Raw genomic sequence first — 21,187 nt, forward strand, 5'->3', positions numbered from 1 at the left:
ATCTCACAGGACGATGACATGATTTATTCTTTGGCCTGTTAATATAGTTAATTACATTGATAAATCTTCCGATAGTTCTCTCCTTTCAAACCAACACTTTGTTTTGTTTTAAATACACAGTTGGAAATTAGAGTGCTTTTAACTAGAGATTATGCATATTTGGTAGACTCTACAAAAGTTAAAATCATTTCTCTAGACTCCGAATTTAACTTTTTGATTGCTATAATTCTGTAGGATAATGAAACTTTCACTGTTACATCAGTAATTTGAATGAAATAGGTTTCATTTAAATCAATGTAATTTAATGAAAAAAACCACATATTTTAATTTTTAGTTCAGCTTAGTTTTTTCCCCCTATTATATTTGGTTTAGATACTATTCATTTAAGCTTCATTCACACAAAAGATTTCATTAAATACACACATGAAATGTTTAAATATGGTTAATGTTTTTTTTGTTTTTGTTTTTGCCATGAATCTTGTTTCCTAGAATAACATTTAAGTATTCAGAATCTCTAGCTAGATACTTATATGCATTTTTTCTTCATATATAATCTTAGGTTTTCTCAATTTGTGGAGAGATTGCATACCAGTAACATTCCTCTCATTGGGGCTGGGTGTGGTAAACCTGGTTGAGTGAAGGCTTTATTACAGAGCTCTAGGTTCAAGCCCACTTAGGGGTGCGGGTGGGGGAAGTTAAGGAGCATTGTAGCAGTGCTACAGGTATCTCTCTCTCTCTTCTCTCTTTCACCCCTTTCCCTCTCAGTTTCTGGCTGTCTCTATCTGAAACAAACAAGCAAAAAATGTAAAAAGTAACATTCTTCTCATCTATCTATTTCTCCATAGAGTGGCAAGAGGGCTGGCAAAATAGCTCAAGCAGACAGTGTGCTGCCCTGCCATGTGTGTTCCCGGTTCCAGTCCAGGCCCCACTGCCTTGAAGGAAGCTGTAGTGTGTGTCTCTCCCTCTGCCTCTCTACCTAAAAGAAGGAAAGAGAAAGAGTGTATAGAAGGTTCCCTTGACTGTTTGGAAACTAGAAATATATTTTCCGGAGTTTAATTTCATTGCAAATCTCTGTTTTTATAACTTGCGTAGGTTTGCACATTTTAATAAAATAAATGACTCTTTAAAAATTCTGCAGGGGAATTTGGACTGGTTTTGGTGTATTGCACCAAACTAAAGCACTCTGGGGTGGAGTGGGAGTGTTCAGGTCCTGGAACATGATGGCAAAGGAGGACCTAGGTAAGGGGCTTAGAGTGTTATGTGGAAAACTGGGAAATGTTACACATGTGCCCATGAATTTTAATGTAGGCTATAAATCATCGAGCCCCTCAATAAAGAAAAAAAAAGAAAAGAAAAGAAAAGAAAAAGGGAGTTGGGCCAAAGCATAGTGGGTTAAGCGCACATGGCGCCAAGCGCAAGGCCTAGGACCAGTAAGAATCCCGGTTCCAGCCCCCGGCTCTCCATCTGCAGGGGAGTCGCTTCACAGGCGGTGAAGCAGGTCTGCAGGTGTCTGTCTTTCTCTCCCTCTCTCTGTCTTCCCCTCCTCTCTCCATTTCTCTCTGTCCTATCCAACAACGACGACATCAATAACAACAAAGAAACAAGATAAATATAAAAAAAGATAAATATAAAAAAATTAAAAAAAAATCTGCAGGGTTTCTGTGTTCTTTCCATTAAATAGGTATAAATATGACTTCATTTACAGATACAGGAGGGCATTGGATTAATATTAAAAAGTGATTGATGCTATGTATATTTTCTATGTGTAGCATAATAGATATTCCATTATATCTTTGTTTTATATAAAGAGTTGGGAAATGATTTTAAAGGGATCATCATCTTAATTATCATGGGTTCAATTCAATTCAATTAGATTAGATTCGAGTCAAATTTGTTTGTGTGGAGACCACTGGGACAACGGCTAATTTAAACTTTCATCACTGCTAAGCAAGATTCATGATGATGATGGGTTTAATTATATGAGTCGTTACTACTGAATTTGGTAGAATAAATGGAAGCAACAGATATACTAAAGAAAATGATTAATATTTTAACAGTCTAGAGAATAAGACATCATGAGAAATATTAGCCATATTCTGATTTTAATGGGCTCTGATCCTAAGGACAGTGAATTATGACTTAATAAAAGATCATTTTAGGATGTCCTCTTTTATTGTTTTGTTGAATATTTTTCATGTCATTAAAACATTACACAAGTAAGTTGGCCCAAACCTCATGGAAAAGGGCCTGGAGACTCATCAGAACACTAGAATGGATTTACCTTATATATTGACAATCCTTCCCCTGGGGATTTACCTGGGGAAAACAAAACACCTCTCTGAAAAGACCTATACACGCCTATGTTGATCACAGTGCTGTTTGTAATAGCCCAGACCTGTAAGAAGCCCAGATGCCCAATTACAGATGAGTGGTTCAGGAGGTTAAGGTGCATATACACAATGGACACTATGAAGTTGATGAGATTAGTGGGCGGGTGGTAGCACAGCGGGGGGTGGGGGCAGTCGCTTCACAAGGAGTGAAGCAGGGCTGCAGGTGTCTCTCTTTCTCTCCGTCTTCCCTTCCTCTCTCATTTCTCTCTGTTGTCCTATCCAACAACAAAGACATCAATAACAACAATAATAATAACCACCACAATAATAAAACAACAAGGGCAACAAAAGGGGAAAAATTCAAAAAAAAAAAAAAAAAGAAATGAGATCATCTTTGCAATAATGTAATCAGAACTCAAAGGCACCATGTTGAGTGAGGTGAGACAAGCCAGAAAGAGCAAGACCAATCCTAAATGATTTCACTTATCAGTGAAATTTAAGAATAGAGGACAGTAAGGGAAAACATAATGTGAAAATTGAACTAGGTGTGGTGCATCGAAACCTGAGGAAAGAGGGACAGGGATAGGATGAAGGAACACTGGAGTTCTGGTGTGTCTCTCCTCGACATCAATCAAGGAGAGCAAAAGAGGCTGTACAGCGCCTGTGTGTGTGCAGGCCTATCCTGTAAATCATTAAATCCCCAATAAAATAACTTACAAATTAAAAAGCAAAATAAAATATAAGCCTCACACAAAATGCAAAAAAACTTAGTAACTCAGAGATAAGTGAAGCACATATCAAGTACTTCATTCTATATAGTATGTAGTAAGTGGGCTACATATTTAAAAAATAAAAAATTAAATGCAAAGCACACTAAAATTCCTTGCTTAGCAAATGAAGATGATTAAGCTTGCAGTCTTATATAATATCTAATCTTATATTGTATACGTTTTAGACAAGATCATATTTATCCTTAATATCTGAAAATAAGAGTTAATCAGACCAGAAATGTGACTAGTGCAAAAAAAAAAAGGGGGGGCTGAGTTTTAAATTATTATCAATTTAGTTTTAGTAGAAATATCACACATGGCTAATAGTTACTATGTTAGTTCAGGACCAGAGTTCTAAGTTCTCCTAGGAACCTTAAATTATTACTATAATTTCAACATTTATCTTGCATGTGTAAAATGGATACTTCAAATCTGAAGTCAAGTATCTACTATGAAAGCCTGTTTGGTAAGCAATATCATCAGTGTTCCCACAGATTTGTCTCTTGGTTCAACAGGACTTGGGAAGAACAGATCCAGGGACACCCCTTCTGTTTGTTTCAGTGAAATTTAGGGAACTATCTTCCTTGCCATTCTCTTCTGCTGGGACCAGCCAGCACCATTCATTGAGTTTACATTCTGACTTCTTCTTCTAGCGTTTGCCCTTCTTCCGTAGCCAGTCAACAGCATCAGGTTGAGCCTGATGTAAAGTTTCGAGACCTCCTTTGAATCTGGAGAGGTGGCAGTCGTTGACTATGTGGGTCATAGTCAGTCTGGAGCCGCAGGGGCAGTTCGGGTCGTCTCTGGCTCCCCAGCGATGGAACATAGTGGCGCACCGGCCATGGCCTGTTCGATAGCGATTGAGGAGGGCCCAATCATAACGTGCTAGGTCAAAGCCGGGTTGACATTCTGACTGATGGTCAACCATTAGCTCTGAGACTTATCAGAATCACCGCAGCTGTACTGTCAACCATGTAGCTAAACTACATCCCGCAGGACTCCTACACCGACTCCTCAACCTAAGCTTTTATTTTGACCTTAAACAATGAGGCTCCGACTCAGGTCATGACTGTGAGTCGGCATGTAAAGCACAAGGACACTCCTCCTTTCCCAAAGATGCAAAAACAGCCAGTGGCCTTGCCATCTTTCAAGACGTGTCGAATCAGTCCCCAGATGAGTAGGGTCAAACTCTGGAGCCCATGAAAGCCACATCTTTTCATATTTGTATTTCCCTGGTTCTGCCTTTGCAGACCCAATCTCTGTGACTTCTTGGAGATTCATTTCCTCAATAAAGAAGAAAATTGCTTACGGAGGTGGGCATCCACTTGACTAAGCTTCACAGAATCCACAGAATCATAGGCGTTAGGTATGGACACAATGTATCTTTTCTGAAAATACACCCCCCACCCCCAGACATGACTAAAAGCCAGAGTGGCATTCCATGGTATCAGCAGCCAGTCTGCCAAAATCAGCCTCGATCCACCAGGCAGCTTTTCAGCTACTCTGGAACTCTCTCCTAAACCTTTGGCCAAGTAGAAATAATAAATATGTTTGCAGCAAACAAACAAGCAGACAAAGAAATACTATGTAGACCCTAGATAGAAAGAGGCTGAACAGAGGAAATAATATATATTTATTCTAGAAAAGGAGAGCTGGTGTACAGTGTCTATGTTTGAAGGATATTTTTTCACCCATCTCCATACAACAAACTTTATATTATTTTGGTATTTGATGGCAATTATGTTTCTTTTTTTTTTACTTTTGGTAACGTGAAAAATCCCTAAATAGGATTCATTTAACATTAAGCAGAAAATTTTCACCAGGCCTACCTAGACATTATAGAACTCAGAGGACTAGAAAAATAATTTAATATCTGAAACATATTAATTTCTTTTTAATTTGGACTCTTTACTGAGATCTATATTTTCCAGGGAAATTAAACTGTCCTATAAAATTACACAGCTATGGATTACATTAACATTTTAAGAACTAGAAATAATACAAAAAAATCAGTTTTTACATGGCAAATGGCTACAGGTATAAAATCTTTTATGTGAATCTTTATTGCTTAATATTTAAGTTATAAATTTTAAATTCGTGAAAATTGCTGCATATACTTTATACGGATTGAAAAAGTGAACAAGAAATTTTATTACACCCCCTGAATTGAGGAGCTAGATCCTATATTTTGATTTTTATGTGAATGCTCTTCTAAAAGTAGACACAGAAAGGCAGAAAAGCTAAGAGTGAAAGAGACCATGATATATAGAAGCTTCCTTCCATGTGGTGGATTCCAGACTTGAACCTAAGGTCTCACACTTGGCAAAGCAGAACACTATCCCAATGAGCTATTTTTTTCTGATGCTCCATAAATACTTTTATTCTAGAATAAAAATATATAAATATAACATATTTATATATTTATATACATAATCACATATTCACTATGGCTCGTAGTATTTTTTTGCAACCAAGCTCAGATATTTAAGTATTATCTGGAATTTGCTAATATTCCTTGATATTCATAATATACACATGTATTTACCAACATTGAATTTCTTTATTGACATTATTTAACTGGTTTCATTAGTCATTCCATACATGCGTACACTCACACATAGCTAAGATAATTTTGGAATGCCAAAATATCAGTTAAAAACAAAAACAAACAAAAAAACAAACCAAGAAGCAATTACAGAAGCCAGACCTCCCACCTTCTGTACCCCGCAATGATCCTGGGTCCATACTCCCAGTGGCATAAAGAATAGGGAAACTGTCAAGGGAAGAGATTGGATATGGAGCTCTGGGGGTGGGCATTGTGTGGAAATGTACCCATCTTCTCCTATAGTCCTGTCAATATCTCCATTTTATAAATAAAAAAAAGAAACTCTCATACAAATATAAAATGAACCACGTCAAGGATTTTTTTTTTTAACCCATTAAAGAAAAAATGCAAAATGGTGGAGATGAATGAGAGGAGAATTTTATACCACAATGAGGAAAAGAAGGTTGAAACTGACTAAATTAGAGACAAAACTGACTAACATCTTCTAGGATAATGAAACAAAACTTTTTTGCTATCTTTACAATATGGAAGCAATAAGTGTCTCTGCTGGATACTAACATACAATTTAGCATGTAACTTTTTAGAGCTGAACCCAATCAGTGGTAAGTTGGAAGTTCAACAAAAGTCCATGCCCTACAGAATTAAAATATCCCTGAAAATATCCCTGTCAGACAATGCTCTCATAAGGTACTGAATGACAGACAGCCTTTCCTTTTGCTATTCTCAAATTCTGGAAAAATCATTTAATAAACTGGAAGTAATTTGCTTCAGTTTTTCACCAGAATAGTACTTAAAATTAGAGCTTATTATTGAAATAAAGCCACATATTACTTTTTCCAGAAGTTCTGAGGTAATAATTTGTGAAACAAATTTTGTCAAAACTGATAACCTTAGAAAACAGAATTTTGTAGGTTTCAATAAGGCAACAAAAAGAAATCAGGAATCATCATGAGTAATGGTGAAATGAGAAATTATATACCTGACCATGTAGGATATGATCCTTCCAATTTTTCTGCCAGTGATACAACTTCCATTGTAAAACCCACTTGCCTGTCAAGTGTCAGACTAAGATTGTTCTGAAGATTATTTGACAGATTTCTCTTTCTTGGGAATAAAGGTAACACCAAAATAGAATTAAGAAATTGAAATAATCTCCCACTTCCCTTCTTCTTTTATTTCTTCAAATATTTGAGGGGTTTGAGCCCTCACCTCTCAACTGCAGGGGGTCCACTTCAGGAGCAATGAAACAGGTCTGTAGCTGTCTTTCTCCCCCTCTCTACATCTCCCTGTTCTCTCTCAACTTCTCTCTATCCTATCTAAAAAAAATGAGAAAGGAAAAATATTTGTTCATTTATTTTTATGAGAGGGAGGGAGGAGGAGAAAGAGAATCAGAGCATCACTCTGGCATATTTGGTGTTGGAGACTGAACTTGTGGGGCCGGGTGGTGGCGCACCTGGTTGAGTGCACACATTACAGCGCACAAGGACCTGGGTTCGAGCCCCTGGTCCCCACCTGTAGGGGGAAAGCTTTGCAAGTGGTGAAGCAGTGGTAAAGTGTAGGATTTGCAAATCTGAGGTTTCAAGTTCAGTCTCTTTTTTTTTAATTACTTTTTATTATTTATTTGATAGAGACAGTCAGAAATCAAGAGGGAGGGGGTGAAAGAGAGGGAGAGAGACACCTACGACATTGCTTTACCAGTCACAAAGCTTTCCCCTTACAGGTGGGGACCAGGGGCTCGAACTCAGGTCCTTGTGCTCTGTAATGTGTGCACTCAACCAGGTGCACCACCATCCGGCCCCTCAAGTTCCCCATTTTTCTCTTTTTCTTCCTCCCTCCCTCTTCTCTCCCTTTCTGATTTTCTCATTATGGAACCTGGAAAGACAGCCATAGAGGATAGCTATCTAACTTCCTTGTAACTCATCTTCTAACCAGTAACTTCAAGGACATGTTCATCAGAACTTCTTTTTTTTTTTTTTTTTCATTTTTATTGGAGGGGGGTAATGATTTACAGTGCAGGTGCTGACACACATGGGTACAAATTCTCATCTTCCTATAAACATGCATCTCAGCTGTTAATAATAATGCAGTCCTCTCCTTTACCTCATCTTGGATGGAACTTGAAGACATGATGTTAAATGAGACATGCCAACAGAACTTTTAAAAATGAAAGAAAGGGAAACTGTGTGTCAGTTTTGTGTTATTGCTATAATAAATCACCATACACTTGGGATGCATTGGCTCGACCTTCTCATGGTGCATCCCTTGAGTACCCATTTATTGGGGAAACTGATGATCCTTCCTAGCTGACTGAATCCACATGGATCCCAGTCACTTTCAAAGCCAGCAACAAGCAGACATCAGTGATGCTCAACCTGACGCTGTTGACTGGCTATGGAAGAAGGGCAAACGCTAGAAGAAGAAACCATACACTTAGGTGACTGGTTTTTTTTTTTTTTTTCAGAGATGGGTCCATATGAATGTATAATTTTGCCAGTCCTGGGTCAATTTTTTTCATCCAGAGAGACAGTGGAAAAGATAGATAGATAGATAGATAGATAAGTCTCTCACAGAACCTGAGTTTCCTCTAGTGACATTACAACTAATTTCAGGATTTGAACTTGGGCTGCATCCATGACAAGGCCTGCACTCTACCCAGTAAGCTATTTCTCCAGTCCAAACATAAGTGACTTAAAATAGGAGAGGAACCAGGTGGTGGCTCACCAGGAGGGTATACACCTAGATTCAAGATGAAATTTATTTAAAATTATTTAAATGTATTGTTTAAATTATTCAAATTTATTATGGCAAGTGGGGCTTGCAACAGTGTTGCAGGTGTCTCTCTCTCTCTCTCTCACTCCCCTACTCTTCCCCTGCTTCTTCTCTCGCTGTTTGAGATAAAGAGCCCAGTCTACATCCCTAGCATTAGCAGGTCTCAGAAACTCTTGACCTTCATCACACACTCATCACACACTGACCAAGATGTTTTCACACTTTAGTTCATACACTCAATAGCTTTGGGGTGGTGTTTCCCCTTTAACGTAAAGTTATCTGGACTTGCAAAGGGAAAACAGGTCTTCAAATTTATTCTCGGTGCAATAAACTATAAATACAGCCTGAAGTTTCAACACCGAATTTATAGAGCCGTAAAGTGGTTTTGGATTGAAATAATGCATAATATGATTTTGAATTGGATTTTAAGGTGTCACTACATACATTATACATGTGTTAAATTCTTGACACTATTAGAAGTCTTCCTACTTCTCCATAGGTTTCGAACCTGAGGCCTTGTGGCTTGCTAAGCAAGTCTCTACTACTGGGCTATCCTCCTAGCTCTGCTGAACAGGCCTTCTTCTCTTCTAATGTGTTTTGAAAGACAAGAGAATGCTGTGAAGGTGGTGTTCATTTCACTGCCATTAGTCACTCCTTGGGATGCATTGGATCGACCTTCCCGTGGTGCATCCCATGAGTACCCATTCATTGGGGAAACTGACGATCCTTCCTAGCCGACTGAATCCACATGGATCCCAGTCACTTTCAAAGCCATTAACTGGCTACGGAAGAAGGGCAAACGCTAGAAGAAGAAGAAGTCACTCCTTGAGATAAAGAGCTTGGTCAATTTCCCTGTAAAGATATGTCAGCGACTCTTGTCTCTCATTCCTTGGTCAACACACTCAAGACATTTTGAGTGATATTTTCACTTTAACTTGATTGTATCTGTACTTTCACTGGGCAAACAGTCCTTCAACTATACTTATGCACACTATAAAAAAAGTAGAATAGTCTCAATAATAAATTTGGATAGACTTAAAGTGTATTTGGTTTGAAAATGTGCATAGTATGGTAATGAATTGGTTTTTAACAAATCATGATATAATATATTCATATTTGTAAAAAAATTATAATGTTAAGTTTACCTACTCTTTTGTGGGTCTTGAGTTGAGGCCTCCTGCTTGTGAGATATAGTCTACACCTGTAGGCTAGTGCTCTGGTTCTGCTGCTAAGAGCTCCTTCCTTTTCCCTAATGGTCTCTTACAAATAAGAGACCTCTATGCACATGGTACTCATTTCACTGTCCTTAATCACTCTTTGAAATAAGGAGTCTGGCCTATTTCCCTGTGGAGACAATGTGTCAGCAACTCCTGGCACTCATAAGACACTGTAATGCTTTCATACCTTGGTCAACACACTCATGTCTTCTGAATAATAATTGCACTTTTACTGGATTCTATCTGAACATTCCATAGGAAAACAGTTCTTCAAATTTATGTTCCATGCCACTGACTATAGGAAGCGTTTAAGGCTTTATAACTAGCTGTGGAGAGACTTCAAGAGGATTTGGCTTCCAAAGAAGTACAGTATGGATAGGCATTGGCTATTGACAGATCATGATATAACATTATATTTATGTAACTTAAAATAGTTGCGATACAAAAAGCTCCCCCTCTCCTGTGGGCTTTGAGCCAGCAGCCTTCTAGCTTACCCAGCAAAATCTCTACCAGCCAACTCTACTTCTCTTAACTTTCTCTGACAGATGAGAGAAAGCTGTGCACATGGTGCTAATTTCACTGGCTTTAATCACTGTTTAAAATAAAGAGCTCGGGAGTCATGCTGTAGCGCAGCGGGTTAAGCGTAGGTGGCGCAAAGCACAAGGACTGGCATAAGGATTCCGGTTCGAACCCCGGCTCCCCACCTGCAGGGGAGTCGCTTCACAGGCGGTGGAGCAGGTCTGCAGGTGTCTATCTTTCTCTCCTCCTCTCTGTCTTCCCCTCCTCTCTCCATTTCTCTCTGTCCTATCCAACAACGACAACAACAATAATAACTACAACAATAAAACAACAAGGGCAACAAAAGGGAATAAATAAATAAAATAAATATAAAAAAAAGATAAAGAGCTCGACTTATTTCCCTATGAGAACAATGTGTCAGTAACTCGTGATGCTCATAACATGTGGACCAGTATGCTGTCATTTGTTGGTCAACACACTCAAGAACTTTTGAGTGATATTTCCATTTTAACTTGTTTCTGTCTACACTTTCACTGGAAAAGTAATCCTTCAAATTTATTCTCCATGCAACAGACAATGGAAAGTGGCTGAAAGTTTCAACAATAACTTTGGGGAGACTTAAAGTGCCTGTGCTTCAAAAGATGCAATGCATGGTTCTGAATTGGCTTATAAGAGGTCACAACATAAAATACACATAAGCTTAAAACCTTTGTCATTTTAAACATTGCTTCCTGTTCTTTGCAATTTGAACCTGAGGACCCTGGCATGCCAAGCAAAATCTCTACAATTGGGCAACCACCCTGGCTGGCTCTGCTGGCCAGACCTGTTCTCTCCCCTTAACTTTCTCTGCTAGATGAGAAAAAGCCATGAGTGGTGTGTTCACTTCACTATCTTCAATTAGTGTTACAGATAAAAGTCTCTCTCTAAATCCCTACCTTAACACTCTTTTAACACCCTGGCCAATATTTATTTCATACAGCATCCAACATTCTCAAATACTAGAACGATGTTTCCACTTTCACTTTATTCTATCTTAACTTTTACTAGGAAAACTGTCCTTCAAGTTTACTCTTAATGTCACAGACTAGAGGAAAGTACTTGAAAGTTTCAATATGATATCTAGGGAGACTTGTCCTGCATTGGGTTAAAATATTAATATCTGCACAGTCTAGTCATGAATCTACTTTTTAAGTGCACTCTGTAATGTAGACATGTGTTTAAAACACTTGGCAGTGTGTGGAAGAAGTAACATAGTGTTATGGCACCAGATATCCCTTAAACAGACTCTAGTAGGGACAGGGAGAGAGAGGACCCCAGAAAAAAGGACAAACACTGAATGTTCACACTCATAGTTAGAAACTAAGAAGAATGCAAAGTAAGGGAAAACAAGGTGAACTTGGACTGACTGTGGTGTCTTGCATCAGAGTAAAGGAGTCTGAGAAAGGAGGGTAAGGGGTGGGGTAGAGAGGTACGGGGGTTGGGGCATGATGATAGAAAGGAATTAGGTTTTGGGGGGGCACAGTTTTGTAGACACCTATCACTGAGGACATGAGAGGTTGTACCTATGTGCCAACAAGTTTATTGTAAGCAATTAACCCTCTAGTAAAGTAGAAATTTAAAACAATGAAAACTGGTGATATTAAATAGATGATAAAATTTAAAAAAATAGGGGTGGGAGAGATGGCATAACAGTTATACAAAGAGACTTTCCTGCCTGAGGCTCCAAGGTCTCAGGTTCAATCTCCACACCACCATAAACCAGAACTAAGCAGCACTGCTCTGGTAAAAAAAAAAAAAAAAAAACAAAAAAAAAAAAAAAAAAAAACCTAAAAAGAAGAAATTGTAACATACAGCAAAATGTCCATTAAAACCACAACGACTAAGCTAAGAAAATAGATAGCTAAGAAATACAATTAACACGTGGGAGTCGGGCTGTAGCGCAGCGGGCTAAGCGCAGGTGGCGCAAAGCACAAGGACCGGCATAAGGATCCCGGTACGAACCCCGGCTCCCCACCTGCGAGTCGCTTCACAGGCGGTGGAGCAGGTCTGCAGGTGTCTATCTTTCTCTGCAGGTGTCTATCTTTCTCTCCTCCTCTCTGTCTTCCCCTCCTCTCTCCATTTCTCTCTGTCCTATCCAACAACGACGACAACAATAATAACTACAACAATAAAACAACAAGGGCAACAAAAGGGAATAAATAAAATAAATATTAAAAAAAAAGAAATACAATTAACACATTGACTAAGGGTATTGTGTTGGATCTAGAGATGAGCCATTCACATAGAATCCTGTGGCTTTGGTTAAGACTGAAGTTTGCAGAGTAATTTCTGTATCTGATGAACAAGCAAAGGGAAAGCTTTGGAGACAGGTGGAGGACAGTTATACAAATAACTGTGAAATGCAACACCCTGAGAAAAGATAGGTATATATTCTTCATGATTTTTTTGTTGTTTGAAATGGTTTATGTACTTTTCTATGATTTGAGAAAACTTTATTCAATAATTTAATATTTCATAATCTGGGTAAAACTTGAACCTTTTTTCATAAAATTATTAGAGTTTTTATATACAGAATAACAGATAGTTGAATATATGTGCTATATGCATGTATAAATCACACACACACATATATACATACATACATATATATCACACATGGAAGCATACATAATAAGTTTGTTTTGTTTAAGTGACAATTAGAATTTGTTGTCAAACCCATGGAGTTCAGATGTCAGGTTATTAATGCTGACAGACTGTTAACAGAAGATATTCACAAAATTCAGGAGTCTGAGATCATGAATTCTTTCAAGTTCTTCCCCATGTAATGGAAAAATTTACAAAGCACAGGAACTGCCAGTATATTAAAAGAAAATCTATTAGAGAGGAATAAGAGATGTTTAATTAAGAGACAGTACTTCATCCCCTGCCCCCAAAGCAAGAGTGTTTCTAAAGGGAAATACATGTGCAAATTTTGGAGTTTCATAGTCTAGTTAGCCTCCCCCCCAATGATTCATGGTCAGTCAGTTCATACTCACACAGGCTAAGTTTAGTCCTCGTGATCTGTTGATCTTCTGTAAGTGAAGATGAGTGACACGTTTGCCTAAAAGTCGGTCACAACTCTCAGGTGATCTGGTCGCAGATACTCATTTGATCTGTCAGTCAGTCTGGGGCCTGCAACCTGAGGGGTCTGTCTCTATTCTATTTTATTCTCTAGCAAGACTGCTCAGCAGTCAATTATTTCAAGAGGCTAAATTGGGGGGAGGGGCCATGAGATATAACCAGAGACCAGTATGACAAAAAAAAAAATTTATTATTCAAGTGAGCAGGCTTAGGTGTGGTAAGTAGTACAGACATGGAAGATTTGGGAAAATAGCGAGTTGGCATGAGTATTCCAAAACACAAGAAAGATACTAGAAGGAGAAGATGGAAGTTGTATATTTTTTTCTAAAGGCAACCTTACATAAAACTCAAAGTCAGTCTGTTTCACTGGTTTTGAACGCTTTTGACTTGTGCCACATGACAGTAGTAAGCATAACATCTCACCAAACTAGGAAAGCAGATCTAGCTATCATAGAATTCAAGTCGCTGCCCTTAAGCAAGGGGTCTCTGCTTGTAAATAACTAATTACAACAGATAAACAGTCTCTTAAAAACTCAAGTAGCAAAGATGTGGAATTTACTAAGAAGCCCTCCACGTTACTGGGTAGCCACTTGGAACACACAATTGGCTCTTCCTTTTTGATCTCAGCAAGTCCTAACCTGCTCCAGAACAAATCTCAGGGTCTCTTTTGCTCTATATCCCTTCTGACAGACATCTCAGTGACCATATGTATCCTTAGTTGTAACCAAAATACATTTTACACATTGCTCAAAAATTGACAGCACATGTAGGAAACATTTGTGGCACATCCAAATATGCCTTAGCTTGCCAGTGAAGGGCAAGTGATTCATCTGATCATTTCAGTCACATAAGAGGCAAAACAAAGATGTCTGTCAAAGAAGATAGAGACTATAGGGAAAAAAAAAAGACAATCAAAGCATGGAAGAAGGAAATGAGAAATAAGGAGAAGTAAAAGAAGAAAGAAGTAAGAGACCCCTTAATTGATGCTGGTTTGGAGGAAGAAAAGACACTTTGGGGCCAACAGAGGAATATAATTTTGAATTTGTTCATGTAGATTTCCGTAGTCTGCAAGTGCTTTTAATTAACACTGGAACATATCCAAATGTTTGTTGTTGATGTGTATTTATACGGTAGAAGGGTGAAATCTGTGAGCTATGAGAGGATCATGACAGCTGGTAATTTATCTCTAGTTTATTAATAATTTCTAAGTACATCTTTTAAAATTATTTTTTTTAGGAGGAAACAAAGAAGTTAGGTAAATTCTCTATGTAGAGCCTTACAGTCAATCTGATATTAAATTCCATTTCTATAAGGGGCTAGTTGTGGGTCCCTGGACATGATCCTTAAAATCTAGGCCTTAGATTTCATATTTCTAAAAAGTAGTTAATTAGTAAATATCTGTCTCATCATGTTATTGAAAAAATTAAGATATTATGTGGAAAATATGTATGATGTTATCTATAAATAATAAGTGTCTTAACACATACAAACTATGATTATTATGTATCCTAGTCTTTTGCATCTGGATATTTAAGTTCTCAGGGGTAAAGAAAATACAAATATGACTGAAATTACACAATAATCAAATTCAGAATGTTTTAAGTTGTGAGGAACTTAAGTTGACAGGATAATAGTGAGCAAGTTCCAGGAACATATGTACACAAACATTATTCTGTGTAAAAGATATTTATTGTTTAATCTGGGATTTATGCTGGCTGCAGTATAAATTTGTTCCCTCAGTTCTTCCATAAAATGTTTCCATGTTGCCTTCAGAGTGAAGACAAGACATAGGAGTCTCATAATTATGTGAAACAAAATAAGTAATATTAGAATAGTGTCCCTTTCATTACTGAGTAATTGTTTTCAGAATCCATTTGACAGACATCTGTTTCCCAAGTCCAGATATTTCTAGAAAGTAGTTTTATAGCATATTTTATACACGACAAAGTCTAGGAACACAAACAGATGCACTACTCAAAGAAGAACAGGATTATTTTGCTAAGTGACATTTAAATAAAGAATAAGAAGTTGTATTATTTAAGGAAAATAAAGTTAAATGGACAGATATTTGCTGAGTGGTGTGGGCTAAGCATGATTTGACTAGGATCAAGAATGTTACTCTGGGCTGAGAAAGTTGTGGAGTACTGCTCAGCTATTGAAAATGATGATTTCATTTTCTTCACCCCATCTTGGATTGAACTTGAAGGAATCATGTTAAGTGAGATAAGTCAGAAACAGAAGGATGAAAATGGGATGATCTGATTCACAGACAGAAGTTGAAAAATATTACCATGGTGCTAGCCTGCCTTTCCTGGGCAGATGACCTCTCCAATGTGTCCTGGAACCTCATCTCCCCAGAACCCTACCCAACTAAGGAAAGGGAGAGGCAAGCTGGAGGTATGGATCCAATTGTTAATAACCATGTCCAGTGGAGAAGCAACCACGGAAGCCAGACCTCTCACTTTCTGCACCCCATAAAGGTCTTTGGTTCATACTCCCAGAGGGATAAAGAATAAGGAACTTTCCAAAGGAAGGGGTGGGGTATGGCACGCTGGTGGTGGGAAATGCATGAATTATATCCCTCTTATCTGACAATCTTGTCAATTATTACTAAATCATCCATAATAAATAAAAAAGAAGAAGCTGAAAGACAAGAAAACACAAAGAACTTGGACTGGACTTGGTTATAGGACTTGAAGTAAAGGGCTCTTGTGGGGGAGTGGGTTTTCAGGTACTGGACTGTGATGTCACAGGACCTAGAAGTTGTTGTTATGTGGAAAACTGAGAAATGTTATTCATGTAAAAACTACTATATTTTGTTTTTTGTTACTGTATTTTAATGTTGACTATAAACCATTAATCTGCCCCCCACCCCCTAAAAAAGAAAGAATGTCAACTTGGCCTAAAATGGAGTCTCCTCCATTAAAAGTTACTGGACATTCTAGCAGGTGTCAGTCTGGCCCAAGAACCAGCTTATTTTTTTCCAATTTAATAACTTTATTAAAAATTTATTAATTCATTTTATTAGTAATTTAATATTTATTTACAAAATTACAAGATCACAGGAGTATATTTTCACATTTGCCTTCTCTTCCTTTCTAAGTCACACCTTCTACTTCTGAGTGTCCTCCCCACATCTTTCCCCTAACATTTCTCCCCCTCTGGGAGTATGGACCAATATATATATATATATATTGCTTCCAGGGTTATCGCTGGGGCTCTGTGCCTGCACTATGAATCCACTACTCCTGGAGGTCATTTTTTCCCCCATTTTGTTGCCCTTGTTATTGCTATTGTTGTTGGATAGGACAGAGAGGAATCAAGAAAGGAGGGGAAGACAGAGAGGAGGAGAGAAAGACATCTTTAGACCTGCTTCACTGCTTGTGAAGCGACCCCCCCCCCCCACCCACACACAGGTGGGGAGCCAGGGGCTCAAACTGGGATCCTTATGCTGGTCCTTCCACTTTGCGCCATGTACACTTAACCTGCCTGACCCCTGGACCAAAATTCCTTATGGGGTTAAAAAGGTGGGATGTCTGGCTTCTATAATTGCTTCTCTGCTGAGATGGGAAAGGGAAGGTCCAACTTAATAACTTTTAATTGATAAAACTTTTTGCAGAAATATCACAGAATAGAAAAATAGTCAGAAAATTATATGTCACAGAAATTCAGATGACTTCACCTTTTCCTCACTGAACCCTTCAACCAGTGGGGTGATAATCTGGGGGGAAGGGATGGTTGGTCATCACTGAGAGAGAAACAAGATTATCAGAAGCTGCACAAGGCCCAGATAGGAGAAAGGATGATAAAGAAATGGAAAGACTTGAAAGGGTAGGGGTCCTGCATGGAAACTTAGGTATCTAAATTGCAATTTTCTTTATTTTCTTCAAAAATTTCAAGGTAGCATGGTAAAATTTCATTCATTTGCTACTGTTCTGCTTTTGTGAACTGCTCAACACACAGGCCCATGCTCTGTAGTTCTAACATAGCTGCATTTGAAATACAGTCATAATATATAATTCTTGTCTGGGTCACTGAATGGTAGCTTGTGTTCATCTTTTCCTTATAGGCTATGGGAAAACACCAGCTTTAAAGGTGGTCCCTCATTTCCATCTATGAAAAGCTGACAAATAAAATGTCCTTGCTTCCCATGGTCAGTGACAACATCTTTTAAAGGATGAGTTCTGTTTACTTGAGTAACTCCTCAAATAGTATTATTTTTTAAATTTTAAATAAAATTGATGTAAGAAAACAAAAACATACTTCATATTTAAAATAAAATGTTTATTCTAAAGATACTGGCATCTGTGCATTTCTGATTAACTTTCATATAGGAATTTTGAGCTATTTAAGGTTGAAAGAATTTTATGGATTTTTCATAACCACAAAAAAATTTTCCATTGTAAAAGCCATAAATACATATATATATATATATATCCCATTATTATTAATGATTTAGTATTGATTTACAAAATCACAAAATAATAGGGTTAAAACTCCATACTATTCCCACCACCAGAGTTACAGATCTTCACACCCTCCACTGGAAGCTACAGCAGTTCTCCTAAGCTTGCAGATATGGGTTAACTATTATTTCTACAACTGTCTGTCTATATTTGTGTATATCCCTCCCCCCAGCCTTTTTAAGGTCCTATCTTCTCTTCCTTTCCAAGTCACACATATACCTATTACTACATCCAAATTTCCTTTCTTTTTTCCTCCTCTCTTTCTGGTTCCTGACAGAGTTGGAGTTCAAGAGTCCTCTGACCATCTTCCCCTTGCCATTTCTCACCCACTGGGACTATGGATCAAAATAACTTTTGAGGTGCAGAAGGTGGGAGTTCTGGCTTCTGTAATTACTTCTCCACTGAACAGGTGCATATACCCAGCCTGTTTCCATCTTTCTCTAGTGGGGTAGAGATCTGGGAAGGTGATACTCCAAGACACATTAGTGAGGTCATTTGCCCAGCCATTTCTTTCCATTAACTCAATTTATCAACCCAAAGAGGCTAAATTGTACCTCACTCTCTCTCTTTTTTTCTAAATTGTCTCCTAGATCACCAGAAATAAGAGCTGAGCAGTGCTTTAAAAGGAAGGAAGGAAGGAAGGAGGGAAGGAAGGAAAGAAAGAAAGAAAGAAAGAAAGAAAGAAAGAAAGAAAGAAAGAAAGAAAGAAAGAAAGAAAAAGAAAGAAGTCTGTTTCTACAAAATTAGTAATTCTCACCAATGTGTCCTGGAACCCCACCTCCCCAGAGCCCTACCTCACGAGGGAAAGGGAGAGGCAGGCAGGAGGATGGATCCAATTGTCAATGAGCATGTCCAGTAGAGAAGCAATTACAGAAGCGAGACCTCCCACTTTCTGCACCCCATAAAAATCTTTGGTGCATACTCCCAGAGGGATAAAGAGCAGGGAAGCTTCCAAAGGAGGGGATGGGATACAGCACTCTGGTGCTGGGAACTTCATGAACTGTATCCCTCTTATCTCACAGTCTTGTTGATTATTACTAAATCACTAACAATAATAAAAAAAGAAGTTGAAAAACATGAAAATGCAAAGCAGAACTTGGACTGGGTTTGGCGCATGTACACAGGAAAAGACTGTAGAGTGGTGAGAGGGTTCAGGCCCTGGAACATGATGGCAGAGGACCTAGAGGGGGTTGAATTGAATTGTTATATGGAAAACTGAGAAACCCTATACATGGAAAAAGAAAAAAAAATCCTTCAAATAAAAATAAGCTTTTTTTAATGCTAGGAAATCATTGTAATACATTTCCCAATAGGTATATTTAAGTTTGAATTATAAAACAAACTGGAAATACAGTCTCTCTAGAATTTCATCCTGACCTAAATGAGATGTTATTTTTAAAACGCTCTTAGTCTAAAATTATCCTGAGCTGATTTTGAAATGCAAAAGCATGCAAATAATTTCATATATTCTAGTTTCCAGAATCAAATCTTTTCCTGTAGATTTAATAATAATAATTTATATCAATTTAGTCATAACTGTCAACAATTTTTAGCAGTTAGAATCACAGAAATTAAAGTATTAAAGTTAGAAAGATTTCTCAAAAGACACTAAATGCAACTTCTTTCTGCTCTCAGCGAAGTAAATGGGACTGCAGATAGGACAGTGAATGGGTCTTCTCTGTCCATGCCTCACTCAATTACCTGCCTTTTGCACACATTTCCCAACATGTAACTTATCTTTAAGATGTATAACAACATAAAATTATTTTCTAGTGAAAATAATGCACCATCATTAAAAACTGGAAAATAGCTATACGGATAGGAATCTTGTTACAAATGAAGAAAGAAGGGGGGAAAAAAGATTGAATCTTGCAATGAGATTTTATAGCCATGTAATTAATACTGTTGGTAGGTCAGCCCAAATAATGCGAAATCCTTTCACCTGGCTTTCTGTTGTGACACAGACAGGAGATTGTATTCCTAGCTCAAACCAAAGACAGAGTATTGGAACATTTGCTATAAAGAGTGTTTTACAAAGAAAGTAGAATAATTGCTATATGTCATACATTGGTAAAAAAATATGCAAGCAAATCAAAATTCTACACATAGATACAAACCCAGTAATGAGTAATTAAGATGCTTTAAAATTAATGGAGTTGTCAGGATGAAGGTAAATAGTCCTTGGTACATTCAGACTAAATTTCTAATTCAACTTTCTGCAGTTCCATGTTTCCCTAGCTAGGTTCCTCTGGATTTCCCTTCCTTCCTTCCTCCCTCCCTCCCTCCCTCCCTTCCTTTTTCTTTTATTTCATATATATATATATAGAGAGAGAGAGAGCCAGAGCACTGTTCAGCTCTGGCTTATAGTGGTGCAGGGGATCGAGTCTGGGACTTTGGAGCCTCAGGCATGAAAGTTTCTTTGCATAACCATTATGCTATCCACACCCACCTCTTCTGGATTTCTGACACTAGAATTTGAAGTGAAGGTAACTTCTTTTGGGAAGTGACCATACAAATCACCACCTGGGAGGCGGAGAAGTTAGATATGAAATGATCATCATCTGTCATCCACTTAGTGAGCAGAACATGGTGGTGGGCAGTTACGATCCAGCTCCACTGCAGACTTCTGGGAGATAATACAAAAAGATCTCAGAATTGTCATATTTAGGGATAAGGAAAATAGAGTTGATCAGCATTCATGGGCTATTCCCAGAGTTACTATTAGGTTTTTAGCACTTTTGGTTTCCCTGTGATTAGAGAAAGTACTAAATATGCTTAGTTGTACTATATACATAATATAAATATGTGTGGTAATCGCTAATGACCACCTCCAGGTAAGGGTGCAGTTGGGAAGCTTAAATAAAGAAAAGAGGTCCGGGACAGAGAATGTTGGATGCCTGTTTGCCTTGACATTTTTTTCACTGTAAATATATACATTTTTAAAAGAATAATCTGAATCTACACCTTTATCATTAATCTATTAGTCCTGACAAAGTCAGGTTACTGCATTTGTAACTGGTGTCTATTGATGTATTTTTTTTTTTTTTTTTTTGGCCTCCAAGGTTATTGCTGGGGCTTGGTGCCTGCACTATTAATCCACTGCTCCTAGAGGCTATTTTTTCCCTTTTTATTTTTTTTGGTTGTTGTCCTTGTTTATTACTATTGTTGTTATTATTGTTATTATTGCTGTCGTTGTTGGATAGGACAGAGAGAAATCGAGAGAGGGCAGGAAGGCAGAGAGGAGGAGAGAAAGACAGACACCTGCAGACCTGCTTCACCATTTGTGAAGCAACGCCCCTGCAGATGGGGAGCTGGGGGCTTGAACCAGGATCCTTACACTGGTGCTTGTGCTTTGTGCCTTGTGTGCTTAACCCGCTGAGCTACTATGGCCCCCTTTATTAATGTATTATGAATGACCTGCTCATACTTCTTT

This window comes from Erinaceus europaeus, chromosome 18 (assembly GCF_950295315.1).
Source record: "Erinaceus europaeus chromosome 18, mEriEur2.1, whole genome shotgun sequence".
Lineage (NCBI taxonomy): Eukaryota > Metazoa > Chordata > Mammalia > Eulipotyphla > Erinaceidae > Erinaceus > Erinaceus europaeus.